Source organism: Aquila chrysaetos, chromosome 15 (genome assembly GCF_900496995.4).
Source record: "Aquila chrysaetos chrysaetos chromosome 15, bAquChr1.4, whole genome shotgun sequence".
Taxonomy (NCBI): Eukaryota; Metazoa; Chordata; class Aves; order Accipitriformes; family Accipitridae; genus Aquila; species Aquila chrysaetos.
In genome coordinates, this window is record NC_044018.1 from 14,188,907 (window position 1) to 14,209,913 (window position 21,007).

At 38.8% G+C, this 21,007-nt stretch overlaps 1 long non-coding RNA gene across 1 annotated transcript; it reads right to left on the minus strand.

The window, feature by feature from the left end:
• Positions 1-18,587: 18,587 nt before the first annotated feature.
• Positions 18,588-20,669, minus strand: LOC115351343. The gene is made up of 3 exons (XR_003926775.1): positions 20,542-20,669; positions 19,787-19,915; positions 18,588-18,674 (listed from the first exon to the last, which is right to left on the minus strand). It is a non-coding gene; the product is annotated as an uncharacterized LOC115351343 (long non-coding RNA).
• Positions 20,670-21,007: the final 338 nt, after the last annotated feature.

Here is a 21,007-nt window from a genome sequence, read left to right on the forward strand (position 1 = left end):
CCAGGCTCTCCTAGCAGACCTCAGAGGAAGAAAATTCAGTATCTTTGAGAACTCCATATATCTATGAGATTTCATTGGCAATGCTTTGCTGTTGGGATGGACTAGTAATATCTGCAGCTAAATGAAGAAAAAATATAAACCAAAAAATGATACCTGCTAACAGAGCCACATAAAAGGGCTTCTGAGCTCATTCTTTAGTAGAGCCAGCAAGTGAATGATTCTTTTAAAAATTCATTTCTCTCTTCCATTTCAGAAAGGGATGGTTTTCTGAGTCCGTCCTGACATTAGAAGAGTTGTCAGCCTATGTAGTTGGCCAAACACACACCAAGAATTTGATACACGTTGCATTCCACTTCTAAGCTCCTGTGCTGAACTCGGCACAGAGGATGGATGGTCTGTAAGAAAGGTAGCCCCTGTAAGAAGGGTAGAGTATTGGGGGGTGGGGTGGAATTAAAGGAAATATTTTTGTAGACATTTTCAAGTTTTGAAAAATTTCAGTTCATGCCTTGAACTGTTTTTGTAGAAAAGCTGCGCAGCTCAATAAACAACGGTCTACTCAAACTATCACATGCAAGAACATACCGCTTTTTTTAACTACAGCACAGATTGTGTGGGGGAAAACTCCTACAGATTAAAGAAATAAAAGAAAGGTGGAACATAACTTCATCCCTTGACACTGTTGACACCTGTAATGACCATCCTGCTGGAATTCCACTACACGACATCTAAATAATTTCAGAGTAGAAATGCATTTATTCTAATATACTTCCTTTTTTGTGTTTTAACTTACAATGCGGTCTTGTTTTTGTCAGCTGCAGATGACTAGGGCCTTTTTGCATTAGCATATGAACTACACAAAGGAGTTGAAATGTCCCAAGGTGTTCAGAATGAATGTTTACTTACACTGATTTGTATTACATAAAGTGTATTACTGCTATCTACAAAACACAAAAAATCCTTCAGGAACGGGAAAGAGCTCAATTGTAATTATTGATTTTTTTTTCCTTCACTGTGATAAAAATTCTATTTATTTGAATGTAAATATGTGCACAGACACACTGGAGTAGAATTTCCAAAAGTGCATGAACAGCTTGGGAGTACATAACTTTCAATTTTGTCCAGATTAGTGGTGCTAAGTGTGGAGTTTTCTGAAACCTTAATTTACGTTTTCTTCCCTCTTACAGTGTTGGGCCAGCCTCGTACCACCTCTCTAAGCATCTCTCTTCTTTTAATTGTGTCTCTTCCATCTGACTAATACGGCATACAGTGCACCTCATATATTCCTTATCTCAGTATATTTAATATCTATGAATGAATTTGTTTCAGCACTGTAGCATGCCAAATATGAGCTCACAGACATATCAGTTTTAAATGAGCGCTTCCTCAGCATTTTCACAGTGTCAAAAACAGTGGGTGGAAGGCAGGTTTCCTTCTAGAAGATTCTCAACATCTGAGAGTCATTTTCTACAGCATGGAGCCCGGAGGGTCTAATTCATAAAGAAACTCTGCTCTGTGGAGCAATCATTCCCAGGGGCTGAATTTGCAGTTAGCAGTTTCCCTTTTTAAGGTTTTTTGTTACCACAGGGGAACACCAGCAACAGTGCACACACAGGGTGTTAGGAGGGGAAAAGTGCACCTTCTCTTCCCTCACACCTATCCTGCTCCTCCAGGTATACCAGCGTTTCTAAAATTCAGATTATAACTGCTCTTCTAATATGCTTTAATGTCTTCTTTCTAAGTTTTCTTACAGAATACCTCCAATTTCCCAATTTTCTTTCCAGCTAATAAAAATTCCCCCATGACTTTTCTCTGTCTCCCCTCCTGACCTGGGCAGCCAGTCGGGGCCCATTCATAACTGCAGCTGAGTTTCTGGTTGTTAACTTCCTTAACTCCCAGGTGCAAGAAATAAGAAATTGAATACTAGCTATTTTACACTACCTCCCCATGAGCCGGGGCACAGTCAAAACAGAATTACTGAAAAGGCTGACAGGAAGCACTACGGAGTTGTATATATCAAAATACCTCTTTATGTATGTTATTTGGACCTTTTTTTTGGTTCAGTCATTTGTTATTTTGACTATATTTCATAATCTTGCTCATTATTTAGCAAACTCTACTTTGGCTATTATTAAGTGTTTCTAATTGCAAACAAATGTGGTGTCTCCTGAACGCTGACCACATTGTGAGTTAGAGTTGTGAAACCCACTCAAGGTTGAGACAATAATGTAGTCTACCTGCTGCACATCAGTGCTAAGCCCTGTAGGCACCTTCATTAATTGGGTGGGTTTACTAAGCTTAAAAATCCTTTTTGAGCAAAACTTCAGTTCCTTGTCCTGGGCTGGGGGTCATCCCTTGAGTAGGTAGTTACGTGCCAGCCATACCACCTCCCAGGGAAGAGAGTGAGCCCAGCTCTAGGCTCCATCCTTAATGGATTGGCTGTCTGCGTAGGGATCCAGTTTCACGGGAAGAGCTACAGAGTGCTCTGGCACATGTGCTTCGAGACTGTGGCTGCAGTGCATGATATGGATTTGGTCTTCTGCGGTCTAAGTCTGCTGCTTAGGCAAGTGATTCTATTATTACTATTATTTCATCTGGAATTTGACTAGGAGGCCCAAAATGCCATTCTCAAACATCCCTAAGAGGTGGAGGAGCCTAATATTTCCTATTGGTTCCCATTACTCTCCACAAGAAGGAGTGGATGTATATATAAACATACACAGATATGTCTGATATAGAGGGGAAAGAACACAAAATGGGATGGGAGATCTCCCTCCTGAACATTTTCAACAGTTTCTTTCTCCATCCATTAAGTATATGATAGGAAGACTGGATCATCAAACACAACTCACCTTCAAGACAGGCACTTAAGAGTTTTGTAAGGCTGCATGCTGGGTCAGGTGTCTGAATTACCTGGGCTGAATTCTACCCAAAGTTATGTCTGCCTTTTACTGCAGTAAATTTTAATATAAATAGGTTTCTATTACCTGTGGTATTTCCTTTTACTTCTTTCATCCTTGAAAATGTGTTTATTTGCTGTTGTTTTCATTTGCAGTGACAATCAACAGTATTTTAACATGTATTTGAAATATTTCTCCTTAAATGGTCCCAAACTCTGAAGGCAACAGTGCTGTTAAGTGCCGAAAATTCCTCTGTTTTATTAACGTTCTCTAGAGTTAGATAATCCCTATGATCCTCCTGCCTAAAACTGCTCTGGAACAGATACCTGATGAATTTCAAACAATGAAAAGGCCAACACCTTAGCTAAGCTCCTGGTCTATCTCATGTTTAAAATTCATGAATTTGCTTTGCACATTTGCCAGCTTCCTGATTTAACATCGGGGGAAAAAAGAAGCAAGATTGAAAGCTCCATGTTCATATGTCATGAGACTCTTAGATAAATCAGAAAGAAAAATAAAGCACAAAAGAATGTCTTTTCTACTGATTTCTGTAATTTTGTAATCCAAATTCTAGGTGAAAAAAAATAATTTCTTTCATTTTGAAAATATGCACTGTTTAGAATACTTCATCCAAATATACTTAAGAAGGTACAATATTTAATTACACTTATCATTTAGATCACCATTAACCAAGCAATTAGACGTGTTTGTTTTAACTAGATGCAAAGGAACTGTTGTTCATATGCTTAGTTTGTAATGATGATTGCTCTGTCTCAATAAGTATCACTCCATACCAAATGGCTACATCTAATATGCCAAAATACCAAATGCAGTTCTAACACTTAAAAATTAAATTAAATTGAATTTCAAGATTACTAAATGTGGGACTACATTTCAGTTGCTGATAATTTTGCCAAGCTTGAATCATTTGGGCTAAAATCCTCCACGTGTTTGTAGCAGCCTGGTTTTGTTCACTAGGAAAAGAAAGGGAATTTTTCTTTTCTTTTTTTTTTCTTCTTCTTTTTTTTTTTAAACCAGAGTAGTTCGCTCAGGAGAGCTGCCTATAAAGCACTCAAAGAAATGGCAGTGCTATCTTAATTTGTCTTCCTGGTGCCTAGGCTTTTTGATATAGTTACATAATTACATACTATTTTTTTTCCACTGAGCATGGCTTCATTCACAGCAGAAGAAGGACACACCTCAGGGAATAGATTGGGACTGTGCAGTTACAAAAAGCCCTCCTTGTCATTGTCATAGGCCCTCCAGAATCATTTGCTGCAGAAGACGTCAGGTGTATGGTGACTGAAGCAGGAGGCCATGAGATGGGGTGAGAAGGTCTTGGGAAGAAAGCAGCAAAATGATGCAGCAGGCTTGAAATATCCTGCTTCTCAGAGCTAAAAAGTTAAGTCAGAATGTCATATTAGCACAACTGTGCTGTTTCTTGTATCCAAATCATTCATTCCTAGCCCAGATATCTCTCACAGATCTGCAATATACCACGTAGACACACGTAATTGTGTGATCCTTGTTTTCTAACCGCCTGCATTGAGGCTCTAGGGTTTGCAGAAATTGTGTACACTCACAGCTGCCACAGCTGTCTGTAGGACGCTGCTTTGAACATCTAATCTGCTGTGCAATTCTTAGTACTCCACAAAATCAGGTTCTGTGTATCTCTGATTGAATGAGAAAATTAGTGGACACTTTGGATGTTTGTATCTCTGTGCCTCAGTTCTCAATCCGTAAAATGGGGATGATAATTTCATCAGATGGTTGTGGAAGTAAAGTCATTAGTCTAAGCGGAGCACTCAGATACTATACTGATGAGTACCAGAAGAAAAGCCACAGGAAATGAATAACTCTGTATTCAGACCAGGGTTTAAATAACGTGCAGTAAGTAATGTGTTGAACCACTCATTCAGCATAAGCGAGAAAACAGCTATTGAATAGTTGCTCATTACATGGACAGTTGCCATTCTCTGCACTGACAGCCACAGTAAAGAAAAAAATACTATGTGAACCTGTAATTAAAGACTGCATCAAATTCCAAATACAAAAAAGGCATCTCGCTATTTTTGCTTTGAAATCTGTAATATTGACATTCTCTCACTTCTGACTGCTTTACTCTGTGTTCTTCCTCTTTCTGTTGCTTTTTCTGTGTTAAAATTTGGGCTACAATAACTGCTATGACTTTTTGGCTGAATTTTACTTCTCCATAAGCAGCTGGAAAATAACATGTGAAATTACTTATGTAAAGTTTACCTGGTCTCTGGACTGCTTCGTTTAACTTGGAAGAGTGATATGAGCAAAATGTGGACAAAATCTGTTTCTGATTCATCGAGTCCTGTGGCCATTTTTTCATAATCCATTTAACATGAGACATGGATTTCATTTCCTGTGATCCTAATTTTGCTTGTGCAATCCAGTGTAGGCTTTCTATCCATCTCTTTCCTGAGAGTAAAACAGAATTTGAGGAAAAAGACTCTGTGACTGTCAATATACAGTATGGACATCTTAATGAACATACCTATGCATACCAAATATAATGGGTTTTGCTCCGAAGTTTATTTAAGAGCTGTTGATATAACATTTGGGAATACAATCAACAAATCTCCATAGAAACATTTTGTCGGTATAGTTACAACAGTTATAGGCTGCAGAACTGTTCTCACTGAAATGTGAGGTCAGACCATAAACTACCCTTTTGACAGTGACATGCCATGGCAAATGTGGGATACCTCAGTCAGTAGGAACAGGAGGGATGTGCCTTACAAATCACTGACAAGCATCTCTTAAAATACAGCAATGCTTTTTCCTAAGTTGTTGCCATTTTCTTTCATTCCATCACATGTGATAGACTAAAATGATACCTTTCACATTGATTTATTCCCAACAGAAAGCTTGTCTAAATTCAGCAAGGCATTAAACAATGTAAATAAGCAAAGCTTTTGCCTCAAACTTCCCAGAATTAGCAACAAATGTTCATGATCTCATGCGATTTCTTTCCAACACTGAATAAGCTGAAATGTGTGTGATTAGCACCCATAAGTAGCCAGAATGGGATTAATTTTATGGAAGTTTAGAAATCTGCTGTGTATACTTCGACATCTCTGACAACCAATTTCTTGTCCCTATGTCTATTTCCAGGTGAGATAGACAACACCCAGAAATTCTTATTTCTTGGTTCACTATGAGAAACTCAGGGAATCTGCACAACTAATTCAGGCAGAAAAATGCACACTTGGTCATAACGTCCCAATTTGTTGTTAAACCGATAGCTATGGACACTCAAATATAATCTGTACGTTAGAGCTATTAGTAAATTAAACTGATGATCTGCATGGGCAGTGGAATACCCACATCTAGACTGCTGAATTATTTGAACAGTCCCTACCATGGGTAGAACTGGGGCCTCCTGGCATTTACTCAACTGGTCCTTTGGTACAAAGTGGGAGTCAGCACATGGCCTGCCCTAAGGGTGAGACAGCATGTCCAATATTATTTAGTTTACAAGTATGGATGTGGTTTATATATACTGTATCCCAGTAAGTGAAAGGCATCCATTGTGCTCTTGAAAGGGACTTTGTTAGCTGGAGCCAAGTAGAAACATGGCAATAACAAATGCACAGTACTAAATCTCTGGAGTCATAAACAAATTTTAGTATTTGTCTCTGTCTTCTAGTAGCAATCATACTATCTTTCTGTTCTTAAGTAGGATTTGAGTCTTTAAACATATTTTTAATGAGCTTTGCTCTTGTGAGTAAATGTTTATGGTTAGGCATACTAAGTAAATATCTTCCAGGTCAGGATGTCATCTGTTGTATCAGTAAGACTGCTATATGGCTTCCTGTGTGGCAGATATTACTCAGATAAGTACATCTCCTAATTTCTCTTTCTTTTATTTCTATGCACGTGATAATCTGAGATTAGCAGTAAACGCACCAGGAAAGTAAATCTCCCTCTGATGCGATTAAGTCTCAAGTAAGTGGAGATATATCCAGGAATATGTTTGGTACACTTCAACTACCAAAACAAAAAGAGATCAAGGTAAAGAAAATGAATCTAGTGCATGCTAGAATTTGTCATATTTCAGCTATCGGAAAAGTAACATCCTAAATATCATCTCATGTATATTCTGTGAATACCCTTAAGGATCCAGACAGTACTGATAATGGTGTCTCAGATATTTCAGGCTCTGAAATATGCATACTAAATTTAGAATGGGCAGGTAATGGTAAAACCCAGTAACTATATATACTTTCTTATGTACAGCAATATATACTGACATATCTGATCCATGGGAAAAGATGAAAAAGAAGGTGTCACATTAAGTGAGACAAAGCCAGATCAGCCAGTCAAAGGCCAAGTTTCTGAAAGAAAGGGTAATAAGAGAGGCAGGCAGCAAGTGGATTAAAAAAGAGTGATGATAATAGAGACATTAGGGAAATGTACTGTAATTCTGAGTTCTGCAGCTACAAAGATTAGAATGCAAAGGTGATAACAGTAAGCAGTTTCCATTCAATGCTTTATATTCTTCTTTTCTAGCTGGGCACTATTATTTATCATCTATTTACAGTTTCATATTCCTTTCCCTTTCTGTCTGTCAAATCCTCCCTCCCCCCTGCTTTTTTTTAACCTCTTCAACTTGCACCTTCTCTTTTTATCATATTGTCCCCTTTCTTCCGGATCATTCCCCTTCTTTCATTTCCTGGAAACTGACTCTCTCAGACCTCTGGTTGGTGCTTGTCAGTTTGGTGTACATTATGGGTATGACTCTAACTCTGAGGGCAATTATGTTGAAAATAAGGACAATTCATCAGGAATTTTTGGCTGTTCATGTCTACAGGCTTCGTTTCCAAGGGAACTTTTGGCCCCCGTCTTCCTGTGTCATTAGCTGAGCCCTTAACACTGCTGATGTGGGTTTCTCCAAAGGAACCAGAATGGAATTGCTTCTGAGATGTAATGAAGACTGATCCAAACCCTTGCTACAAGCAGGACTGACTTTAAAGTTATAATAGGTTTCCTAGGGCCTTGTTTTAAATATTTCCAAGGGTGGATGTTCTTCTGCCTTTCTGGGCAGCCTATTTCGGTGTTTGACAACTTCAACCTGGGAAGGCTGAGAGCAGACTTTGCCAGTAAAGATCAAGGCAAAGGCGGCATCAGGTACATGGGTCTCTCTTTCTTTTCTTTTGGATATAAATAATATAAGATTAGTATGATATATAAGTAAGGTTTCATCTTTTAACTCATTATGAAAACAAGTGAAAAGAGAAAGGCCCTGTTGCTTTGTTATTTCATTTGACCTCAAAACCTTAATGATCACATAGAGCTAAATGTAAGTAATTCAGGAAGCTAATACCAGCAAGTGTTCACCATCATGTGGACTAGCTCATCGCTTAGGAGAATTGGATTGTAACAGATTGTGAAAATGATTGAATTTTCTAAATTCATGCTGTGATAAGTTTCCCAGAAACTACCTTTCCCCTGCAAAGATATGACAGAATTTGTACTCCATTTACGCGTGGTAAAACTGACACATATTGAGGTTAGCATAATATAATTATCAGTGGCCTAAGCCTGTAACTATAGGAGGAGATAAATATGGGAAGTTGAAAGAACATTCAAAATTCTCTGTATTGAAATATCTTAGGTCTTCAGAAAGGGGCAATGCTTGATAAGGCAACATTCTTTTTCTTTAATTTGTTTTGAATTTTATTTAACTTATGCAAAAAATGACCTTAGTTTTAAGATTTAGATCAGATATTACAAATGAAAATTTGGGCACTGGAGAGTCACCAAAGAGAAATGTGTCTAAGTTTTCACGTGGCATATGCAGTACATACTTCAGTATTTTTAGTACATTTTAAGTAGGGGTGCAAAGCATTTTGCCAACAGACTGCCAATACTTATAGCAAGTTAGGTCTTTCACTAAGAAAATCTTCCAAAAATAGAGAGAGAAACATATGTGTTAATAAGTATTGTTCTATTTATTAAAGGCAGCATTTGCTGGCACTTAGAGCTTATGATTGCAAGTTAATTGATCCATAATTTTGTTTCTGACATGAAAATTAACTCTGTACAAGAAATTATGTAGTATGGTCCTCAATCTTAGATTAAAAAAAAAAAAAAAACAACAAAAAAAACCCTTCCAGAAAATGAAATAAGACAGAAATGAACAGAAAAATGGGCAAAATACCAATCAATTGGTAGAACTATAAATGGTAAACCAGCCAAATTGAATTCTACCTATTAAATACCTGCCGTACCTTATATTAAGTACTCAAAAAATGAGGTCTGTGAAAGCAAAGGTCATTTCTGTAATTTTAACAGCAAAAAGCTTTCGGTTAACCTACATCTTAAAAGTACTGACTATATAAATCTTTCAAAGTTAGAACATTTGTGAAATATATCAAATCAATACAATTTATTCAGAAAAAAGCTTAAATGTACAATCTTACAAAGGTGAAACATGTTGATATCACCATTATTCTGTGATAACTCAGTTCTTAATGCATTCAGCTGTGAACTGCCTACTGAATAGAAACAATGCCTCATAATAGCAAAATCCATTTTCAGATCAAGTGAAGAAAAGACAATTTACGTGTCACCTCTACTCTGCTGCCTGGCATTGTCATTAAAGAAACACTCTCAATCAATATTGCTCATTTGTGAATTAATTATTTGAATATATATAAAAAGCATTAACATTTGTCAAACTTTACCCCTTTCAGTATGTTTGGGGGTGTGACATTGTTCTCATGTATTCAAAAACCTTGTGAAAGCTTACTGATTAAAAGCATTTCTCTGCTTTCTCAAACTTTCAATTCCAAGTCACAGTAATACAAAGACCTTGGATACTACAGGAGGCTTTGCTTCATGGACTGAAGCTAGTCAGAGATTAATGCAGATCCAACATATTTATGGAAGGACTCATACACAAAATTCACAGCAGCTAGATTGTGCTATGTAGCCGCGGGAGGGCTGATCTTGGTGCTATTTAGGTGAAGCCTAAAGGGAGTCTGAAGGCCTCTTGGACTCCTGGATGCAGTGCTGAAAGCCCATGGGGAGAATTTATTTGAAATATGTGCTCTTTGCAAGGCTGGCAATTCAGCAGCTTAAAATATAATAAAACTGATGTATGAGGGACTACTGTAAGTCCAGGTTTTTCATGGGGACAAAACAGTCTAATTGTGACAGTGCAGATGGTGTAATTCTGACTTTATCCTATTCCACCTCTGTTAAACCTTTCCAGCACGCATTTATGTGAGGGCAGGTCTGCAATATAGCTCATATATTTAACTACAATTATCCATCATCATTATTTAGACAAGGAAGAGAAGCTCTGTATACCATCTATAAATACCTTGGAGGGGGGGTTGTTTGTTTATTTGTTTGTTTGTGTTTTGTGGTGTGGTTTTGTTTTGTTGTTGTGTTTTTTTTTTCCCAACCAGCTGACTATATACAGGGCTAAATCTGTAGGTATGTATTTGCTGGTGGCAAGACCAATATTTTTTGAATCAACGCTACTAAACTCTCTTAAGATCAAAAATACAGGATGGTTACATTCAATCTGGGTGTTTGCTGATAGTCAAACCAATTGGAAGATGTCCCTGATCCAAGCTAAATTTCAAATTACTCAAAGGACTTGTTTGTGAGAGTGCTAGATGGCCCAGGCCAAAAACTTATCAGGAAACATGCTAACATTATAACAGTAGACAAGTAAGTTACAGTGACCTGGAATTCAAGGCTGCAGGGTGGGAAAGGGTGCAAAGGTACAACCATTCCCAATACAGCTCTGTGACTTCAAATACATGTGTTAAGAGATGAAGCACATTAATAATACTTTTAGTAATGGAGAATAATCTTAGACCCACTTTCCCAGCCAAGAAACCCTATTGAAGGTCAAGAATGTCTAATATCTGAAAACACAAGTTGGGCAAATCAAATCTGTATGTTATAATAGGAGCATTTCATAATACTAGGGATGTGCTGAGAAATTTTAAGTGTTGTTTTTTCTTTTTTAAAGAAATTACATAGTTCAGCTAGAAATTATTGATGCAAGAATTAGTAGCTGAAATTCTATGCCCTGTGTTATAAAGGAGGGTACAATAATCACAGCAATTCCTTCTTCTGCTGCCAATTAAAACCTTTCTTAAAGAAAGGTACTAAAAATAAGGCACAATATAAAATTTATTTCTAACTTTATTTAACTTAATTTTAATGGAATTCTGGCATTTCTTTTGAGAAAAGCAATCCTGAAGACTCCTGCTTGAGCAGCTGCAAAACCCATTAGGGGTAATATTAGATAAAAACTGTATAATAATCCAAGACATCTTCTTCCTGAGACAGTACTATACTCCTCTGCAACACTTAAGTATTTCATGAGAAGTGGCCAACATCACCCTTAGAAGTTCTTCTCTTTACTGTGTTTCAATAAATGTGTCATGCTATGTGAGTTATCTTCTAAGGGAAGGGAAATCCAGCTATGGACCTCCTGTGTGTATCTAGCATAAAAACCTAACTCATGTAGTCTGGGTGCCAGTGGACTGTTTTGTGCTGTTTACAGAATGTCTCTTTCACCACGTACCTTTTAGGGAGCCTGGGATGTCTGACTGCATTCATTGAACCACCCATGAGGCTAATTTTAGATATCATGAAATCTAAATTGGAAGCCCATAAGGGGCCTCTTTGGGTCTTGGTTTTATTCTCTGAAATATATATTTAAATCTTCCAAACATCTCTATAAGAATACAAAGAATTAGAAGCACAGCTTAATTCCAATACATAAATACTATCATAATTCTATCTATCTCAAACGTTGTTTTCTCTGCTCTACAAGCCTTTATAGTCTGAATTTGAATCATGACTTTAATAGGGATATTTTGCAAAGCAGTTTATCATATTTACTCTGGAAGAAAATATAAGCTAATATAATGATTTTAAAAAGCTCTAGTTTCCTCCTCATGTCACCTTCACTGATGAATGCAAAGGCCCAGCAGTTCCAACATTTTTCACTTGCCAACTCAGTTCTGGTTGTGTGATCTCCACCGCTTTTCCCCTCACCAACCCCACAGACTGTCTTGTCTCCCTGGTAATCCCACACAGAGTCTTAGACTACTTAGTTACCAGAAGATGCTTTCACCCTCAGGATTAATTCATGCATGCCAGATCTGTTCCAGAGTAGGTTACGTGTATACTGATAAAGTTGATTGCCTGGTACAGTGAATCACTGTATGGATCGCTGTGTAGCATTTAGATTCATAGAATAGTTTAGGCTGGAAGTCACCTCTGGAGATCATTTGGCACTACTCCTCAAAGTAGTGCCAACCTAGATTAGATTACACAGGGCCTTGCCCACTCAGCTTTCAACGGTACCCAATGGTAGAGAGTTCACAGCCTCCCTGGGCAACCCGTTGCAATGTTTGTCTACCATTGTGGTGAAAAATAAATCCTAATGCATAACTGAAATTTCTCTTGTTGCACTTTTGACAGATGCCACTCGTTCGTTCTCTGTCCTCCTCCAAGAAGGGTCTGGCTCCATCTTCTCCATTTCTTCCCATTCGGTAGCTTCCAACAGCTGTAATATCGCCTCTCAGCTATCTATTCTTAAGGCTGAGAAAACCTACCTCTCTTATCTTCTCCCTGTACATTACGTGCTCAAGTCCCCTGACAATCTTGGTGGCCCTCCCTTGGACCCATTTCTGTGTTTTTCTTTATTGTGTTGGAACATAACTAGGACACAGTATCCAAATGTCATCCCACAAGTGTGAATAGAAGGGAAGAATCAACCAAAACCTGCATGACTGCTAACACAGTCCTGTACACAGTTTGCCGCCTTTGCTGCAAGGGAACACTGTTGATTCTAGTTCATATTCAGCAAGATTCCCAGTTCCTTTTCTGCAAAACTGAACCACCTTTCTGGCCTGTTGACCAGCAGCCCCTACTGTTCCATGGGTTTATTTCTTCACAGGTGCAGGACTCTGCATTTGCCTTCGCTGAGCTTCGTGAGGTTACTGACAGTCCATTTTTGCAGTCTGTCAAGGTCTCTGAAAGGCAGTCCACCCATCAGTGCATTGATCACTTTCCACATCAGTTTTGTGTCCTCTGCAAACTGAGTCATTCATGAAGTTATTAAACAGTATTGGCCCTAGCATTGCCCTTAGGGAATCCCATTGGTAATCGGTTGCAAGTTAGACTTTTTCCTGATGATCACAACACTTCGAGCCCTGTGATCAGCCAGTTTTCAACCCACCTTGTAGGTCACCCATCCGGTCCAGCTCTCTTCAGTTTGGCTACAAGGATACTATGGTCAAAAGTATGCTCATGGATGCTATGACTGTTTCAAAAGCATTGCTGAAGTCAGAGTAAACAACATTCGCTGCACTTGCCTCACTGATGGAGACAAGCATCTTAACACAGAAGGCCAAGGTCTCCTTTGGGCCATATGTCGTATCTCTTGGTGTGTGAGGAACAATTATTAGCTCATATATTTTCTTCATTTCAAAATGTCTGAAATCCTGTGAGGGCTGTTTTTATAGTTTGAAACTAAGATCAGCTGATGCATGCTCAGGGGAGACACAAAGGCATACAGGACTGTTTGAAGGTGCAAAAGCCACTGAAATAGTAGAGAGGTAATCAAATTGCCAATTGGGAATGGCCCTGCGGTGAATTATCCTCCGAAGCGCACCTAAGTTTCATCTCAGGAAGGACTAAGAGTCTAAGAGTGAATAGACAATTAAGTGAATGGGTTTCTGAGAAGAAACTAGAGAACTAAGTTCTTTGACAGTGTAAACGTACTTTTAACTTAAAAACTGAACTCCTTATCACTTTGTTATCTGAGATTTTCTCTGCCAGGATTACTGGTAGAGGAGAGTGGAGGGAAAAGCACAAGGATGCCTAGCACAGCTCTCTAAACTTTTCAACATAAAAAGAGAGTCTAGAACATGTATTTTCAGGCATGTTGCATGTCCCCTGGTGGGTACAGGGTAGTGTCAGAACCAATGTTCCTTTCTTTACAGCTAAACAAGAAGCTTTTTAAACTTCTTTAAGCTATAACATGGAAAAAGCTGGAAATCACTGATCTAGAGGAAGACAAACTCAAAAGCATTAGAATCTGACTTAAGGGTTATACTGTTTACATCAAGGGACTTTTTTAATAGTGTGATTATTAATGGTTTGATCCAAAATAATTCTGCAAAAAATATAAAGATGGACAAGAAGCATGAAATCTACAGAGTAGAGCAGGTGGAAAATCAAGTGTGAAATTGGCAATTTTTTGAGTTACATGGGGGGTCCAGGGCTTTATTGTTAGACATGGTGTGACTGGAACTGAGTTGCTGAGGTTATGCTATCTAAACAATGGCAATTTATCTTGTTGGAGTAACAGGATCTTTAACCCAGATTTGAAAAATGTGCAAAATTATGATTTAATTGAACCAAGCTAGACAAGGCATGACCAACAAATGGCTTAGACCTGTGTAATGGGAATTTTATTAGAAATAGAGATAAAATGGAACGTCTCATTTCCTAAGCAACCCATGGATTTCTCTCCTGCCACGTTTGCAGGGCAGGAGGGGACAGGGCTACAGAATGATGCAAGGACAGTTAGGAAGACAGGTTTATTTCTGTTGCTCAGAATTACTCCGTCATGTTGTGACAGTATTAACTTATAAGCAGCAAGACTGGATGATATTGTATCTGAATGGAAGGTGTTGAATTAAGAAGTGGTTGTTGTTAATATATATCATCACTGAACCAGGAGATATTTATCATTTGTGGTAAATTTATTACGCTTACTGTGCCTTCAGATTGTATTTTGTGCATAGACAGTTCTGGCTGAGGAGAGACTACTACCTGAATTACTGGAAAAACACAAAAAGTATGGAATGAAAAAATTATCTTTAATTAAGTCCTGTTAAATAACATTATCTGCCTTTTTAGGGTTTTTTTTGTAGCTGTTGCTGTTGTCATGCTGTACAATGGGAAGATCATATTCAGAGAGATCATTACTTTGGTTTGCTCATTTCAGAGGCATACACTGAAGAGTCTTTTAACTCTTTTCTTGTTTTGCTTATAAATCCAGAAACTAATGTATCAGAACAACTCACATGACACCTTTATTAATTGTATGAACCTGATTAGGTTTAAAAGCAAAAAAGTAGTGATAAGAATCAAGAATCAGACAGATCCTCAGGTCTACAATGTTTCTGACTCCAGCTGTATCAGAGTTGTAACCATGTAATTGGTATAAAATAATTATCAGATAAAGAAAAGTAACAGCTGAAGCACAGAAGAAACAGTGTTTTGTGTGGCACTGCAATTTTTTTCTCCTAATTGTTCTTTTCTTGAATGTGCAAAGTGCTTATTCACCTGGGGTGGGAGTTGCAGGATTGCGCCTTCTATACTGTACTTCATATAGTTGGTTTATAGGACCAAAGAAGAACTAACAACTAAACAATGACACTACATAGCAAGAGCACCTGAAAATATAGTTATACACTTTTTAAGCAGAAGGATCAATACAGGCTTCTGAGAGCATATCATGCCAGTGCGTAGCACCCATCATTCTCTCCCTTTAGATTACGAGGTTATCAGTGAAGCTGTCAGTCACAACAACGCAGTTCATTTGCAGGAGCCAAAGCTGCATCACCAAACTGTCCACAAATCTGGGAAACTGCCAGGAGAGAAAGGAAAATGACTGAGAGTCTAAATGCCACCATGCTAAAGTGGGAGACCTTGATCCACGCTCGTGGGTATCTCTGAGAGACTTCCTATGTTCCCCAGAGAAAGCAGATTTTGCTCAGATTCCCTTCAATAAAAAATGGGGATAATAGTGTTGCTGAAGTCAGGAGTTTTTAGCAGGTTATTAAGTGCATAGCTATTACAGTGATGGGGAATGTCACAGATAAGACTTTGATAGAGTTTTCTCTCCAGTATGAAAAGAAAAATAAACCAAACAAAACCCACCTGTTTGCATCTCAGAAAAGTGCCCCCCTCCAAGTCACTGCAAGCTGAAGATAGCTATACCCAGATAGGTATTCTTCAGAATTTTGTTACATTCTCAGATATCTCTGTGATGAAAACTATTACAAGATCCATTTGAAAAGGGAAATGTAAGATATACATCTTATTCACTACTGCCTTGGTAAGGGATTTCTAGCTGTACTGCACTTTTTAGGTTGTTTTCAAGCACCAAGCTTCATTTGAGAGCTTGGTTATTAATAAAGAAGGCTTCATAATTTAGTACTGCTATACTATTAGATTCTGTTATTTAGTCCCACATCTATATCTAAAGAATTGAAAAGGCCTGATGGGGACTCAGATGTTATTTGAAGGCTAGAAGTTTAGTTACATCATTAACTAAATTGTAAATGATAGTAAACTGTAAGAAAAAGGTGTTACAGCCATGCTTGAAAAAGCTAGTTTTTCCTTTCTGTTAAGCTGTGACTGTTTTGGTCCTCACAATCTGTGACTGTTGACAACATAGGAATACGTTCTGCATCTACCCCATTGACTATGAAGCTTTATTTTCTGGTGGAAATCAATGGCTTTTGCTTTGTAACACAGAAAGGAATCTCAACGGCATTTGTGCTAGCTTAAGCATGTAATTTCTGTTAATGTTAAGAGGAGCTGCATGTCTAATCTGCCATGCACAGCCCTAAAAGTTACTTTAGTACATCTTTTTTCCAGAAGTGCCATTTGTGATATTGCTTGTCACAGTGAGTTGATAAGCAATTTTACTTTTTTTATTACAAGCAACAGCCATTGACATTTCTCTACCTAATTCATGTCATCATTATAAATAGTTACATTTATAACTATTACATGAACATACTATTTATACAAGTGAAGATGGGGAATCAAAGCCAATGTTTTCCTGTGAAGGATGCAAAACTAGAAGCACATTTTCTCTTGAACAGATGGGATCAAACAGTGTAGGTTAATGTATATTTTCAGTAATGTCTATCCTTATTTTACCCTGTGGAACCCTTTTGCAGCTGATTTCAACAACATGAAGTGCATTTTGAGGGCACCTGGAAAGTAAACAGACAGCCTTATAGAAGCCAGATATTCCTTGTTTCAGGCTATCAGGGATCCAGGAGTGAGTTTGCACCTTTTCCTTGCAGAACTCGTAATTTTCAAAGTCCGTAGTTAAAATTTTCTACTCTTCCATTTGCACAATGTCCCTTCACTATAGTTTTACTGGTAGGTCACCAATTTAAAGATAGCTTGGGCTGTTCCTAATAGGTAGTTCTTTCAATCTGATGGAGAAATAAAATTATTTTCCAGCCTCACTTCCATTCCCAGGAAATGAGGTGCAGTTCCCAAAGAATATGCTCAGTAAAAATCACCATAATTGACACCATGGTATATTGGCAGTCTTCCTTAAAGAGGCCAAGCACAATCTGACCTGAGTCACATTCTCACCCTGAAGAGTACTACTCTAGAAAATAATATTATGTACTATGGGATACTTCTAAAGTTCTCCTTCATTCCCCCCCCTCCCCCGATTTATTCATCCCTATTAAAAATTCATTACAATACATGTTGAGTGATTATTCCTTCAGAAAGAAATAGCACTGACTTTTCAGATGCAAGTGTAGCCATTATAAGGGCAAGAAACTGTTTTATATTCAAAAGATATTTGCAGTTACGTATGCAGCTTAATCTAATTTAGGTAGCTAAGCATTAGCTGTTACAGTTCAAACTAATTACCTTAGGCTCCTAAATATGTGTGTTGAATCATCCTTGGGAATTACCTATTTCTCTCCACTGACCAAAATAAATTTTTAGGTGCTTAAATTATATGAAATAAATCCTATGCAGTTTGTTTAGACTGTTAAGTGCTGATAGTCATAGGCCAGTTCCCCTGTGTCCCAAAACACTGGGGCATAAGACAGCTCTGGTGCTGATACCATTTAGATAAATTCACATGCACTGACATGACATGACTGTGCAGAGTGTTAATGCATTCTGCCTCTCAGGTGCCTTACAAGCCTGTAGGCATATTCCTGCACTTCTAACACATTTACTTTGGGACCAGAACTGGTTTGCACTATCCTGGTTTGGATTGTAGGTAGAGTTAGTTGTATTGAAAAAGCTGTATAATTTGATCCCATCTGGGCAGTGAACTAAGTATAAAGGCAGCTTCATTTGAGCATACAGAGAGATATAAAACTATCCAGCCTTTATTTGACTGCATATGAGGACTTGTGGGAGCCCATTTAAGACTACATTCAACGTATACATTACAATTTTCCTTAACTGTTTGGATCCAGATCTGTATTTCAAGGATTTCAGTGGAAGCTTTCTCTATTGATGAAAGCATATTCTTGCCCATGTCAGGAGAGAGCTTGTCAGGAGATTAGGGATTGGGTTCTTGTATATCCAGCTTGAAAATAACTTTTGCAGCCAAGCATTTCAAATTGATTTGGCTGTTTCACTATTCCCCTGTTCTTATATACTAACATTTGCCAGCAGTGAAAATAATCTTATTTATTGTTTTTGACTACGCTTCTTTTTCTCCTGGACATGAAATATAATGTGTTTGTTTTGTTTTGTTTTAAAAATCCCCCCAATTCCCCCCCAAACAGAAGAAGAAGATCAGACTAATGAAAATACAGTTTTCCCCTTACCTGTCCTCAAAGTATCATCCAGACCCCCGGCTGAACTTTCTCTCATCTGTGTTGAAAGCATGGAGATTATCAGGCTGGTCAGTCTGTCTGTGTAGAGTATCGCCAGTAGGAAAGCATTTGGGTATCCTCTATTTACTTTACAAATCTGGGCTCCAAACAAGAAGAAATTCCAATCAGTGGGAGAGTTCTTTTATATAATGAATTATTTGACGAACTCTTAGGCACACTAACATCTTTCCTCACTACCCTGAACTCTTCATTCTCCACTTTTCTCCTAAACAAGACTTCTGACTATGTCTCAATGCCCCCTTAACCATCCAAATTTCAAATACTTATCTTAGCTCCTCAGGCCTAAAGTCTGCCCCATCTTCATTGCTCCCTTAGATTTTCAGGATCTCTCTCGTCTTATCAACTCCTGTTTTTCTTCTGTTCCCAAAGATGCTCCTCAGTTTCAGGTCCCCCAGAGAACCATTGGCCTCTCACTAAAATCTTTTAACCTTGACTTCAGCTATTGCTGAATACTGTTCATGTGCAGACAGAGCTTTTCTGTTCTTCCCTTACAGCCAACTGGGAGAACAGAAAGCAAATAAGCAAAAGTAATGGCCGAGCAGAATAAACATTTTCCCTTTCCATAAGAGGCAGCTCCCATCTCTTCCCCCTCCTTCACCTTCTCCACACTGGAGTTTGGTTTCCTTTCTTTGCTTTGCTCAACAGACGATTACAGCATCATTAGCCATATGGACTACAATAGCATTATCTGCAGATCTTATCCAGGGTAGAATTGCAGTAATATTCCTCTTATGTGGGCACTAGAAATCAGTTGCTTACGCTCTGTATTTGATTGTTGCAATAGTCCCTAGTCTGTTTTTCACCTTGGTAGACTAACGCTCTCCAAAATATTTTCCAGATGTAATTCAGGGTTTTACCATAGGCTAAGTACAGTTAGAATGCATCCAGATTGCTAGGAAATGGGCTAAGAGAGTTTCACAGAATGAATAAAACCAAGCCGTGCCAGTTGGTTTGGGGACCAGAGAGGAGGCTGTAGCATTATTTTCTTTACTACTACGGATATAGTCATAATTCTTCACCTTCCCTATTCCAGTTCTCCTCTCAAATTAGTCCAGTGATATCTTTGCACTTACATATATGATGCCCAAATGTTCTGTGGATGTATACCAATATGGTTCTACTGATGTCCAGGGCAGTTCCACCAGTGCCATACTTAAAAGTTACAGGACTGTATGTAGAGCTGCTCACCATTCAGTGTTTTTCTGAAGCCTGGGTTCATGTGACTGTGGGAATCTCAGTTTTCATTAATAAATTAATAGGTTGCCAGAAAAACTTGAAAATATGGCTCTTGAGGTCTTAACCTTAGAAACACTGGGCCTAGAATATACAAATAAGAAACAAGACAACATTTCTAATAAGAACAAGAAGTGTTTCATACATAATTTTAGATTTTTTTCATGAGTTTTTAAAAATTGGTAAAGTTTTGTACCAACACAATTTACTAGATTTATCCAATGTGTTTTAACTTACCACTCAAGCACGTCCAAAGCACTGCTGACTCAACCAGCATATATGTATGCTTGTTCTTCTGGAGTTAAGATTAGATTGTTTTCTCTTACAACTCTATGGTACTGCAGCTGCCCAAAATGGTAATTTGACCCACCTGCTCAATTGTATTCATACTAAAACTATTTGTTCTGCTAAATAATCCCACATTACGCACTGTTCTGGGCAACAAAGCTTTGGAATAGAACACTTTTTTTGTGCAGTGTGTCTGATATTTACTCAGTTGCAGTTTTTAATAGGCACACACTTCTGTGACTTTAGGAAGATAAGCTTTTATTTTTTTCTGTCAAGTGGCTTTTTTTTTTCAGTGACAATGACTGGCATTTCTGAGCTGAGATTTTTGACTTCTCTTTAGAATGATCTCAGGTGTGGGCAGTTTGTACATCGTCAGCTTATCCCTCCTCTTTTCCCCTAATTTTTGTATCATGATCACCCACGTTAGCAGGTTCTCAGGTTTCCACCTGGTGTGAAACACCTAGGTTTTCCCAGCAACAAGCGCGGGTGAAGTCAAAAGAAGCTTGCTTCGGGCAGGATCCAGTCCAAATCTGCTAGGGTAGTGTGAGGGACTGCCGGGGGGAATGTCTCCAGCGCCGTGGCGGGGCGAGTTCTGCCCTTGCCCTTGCCCTCGCCCTTGCCCGGCCCCGGCCCGGCCGCGAGCAGCCGCGGGCAGCAGCCGCCGGGCGCGGAGCGGCGGGCGGGCCGGGCCGGCGCCTGCGCAGTTCCCTCTTCGGAGCCGGCGAGCGGGGCCGCTCCCCGGGGACGGCGGCGGGTCGGACGAGGGCCGGGCCCGCAGGGCGGGGGAAGGGGCTCCCCGAGCGACCCCCGAGCCCGCCGACCCCTTTCCCCGCGGCTCCGGGAGCGCACGGCCTCGCTCGCCTCCCGCCGTTCTTCTCTCGCTCTTCG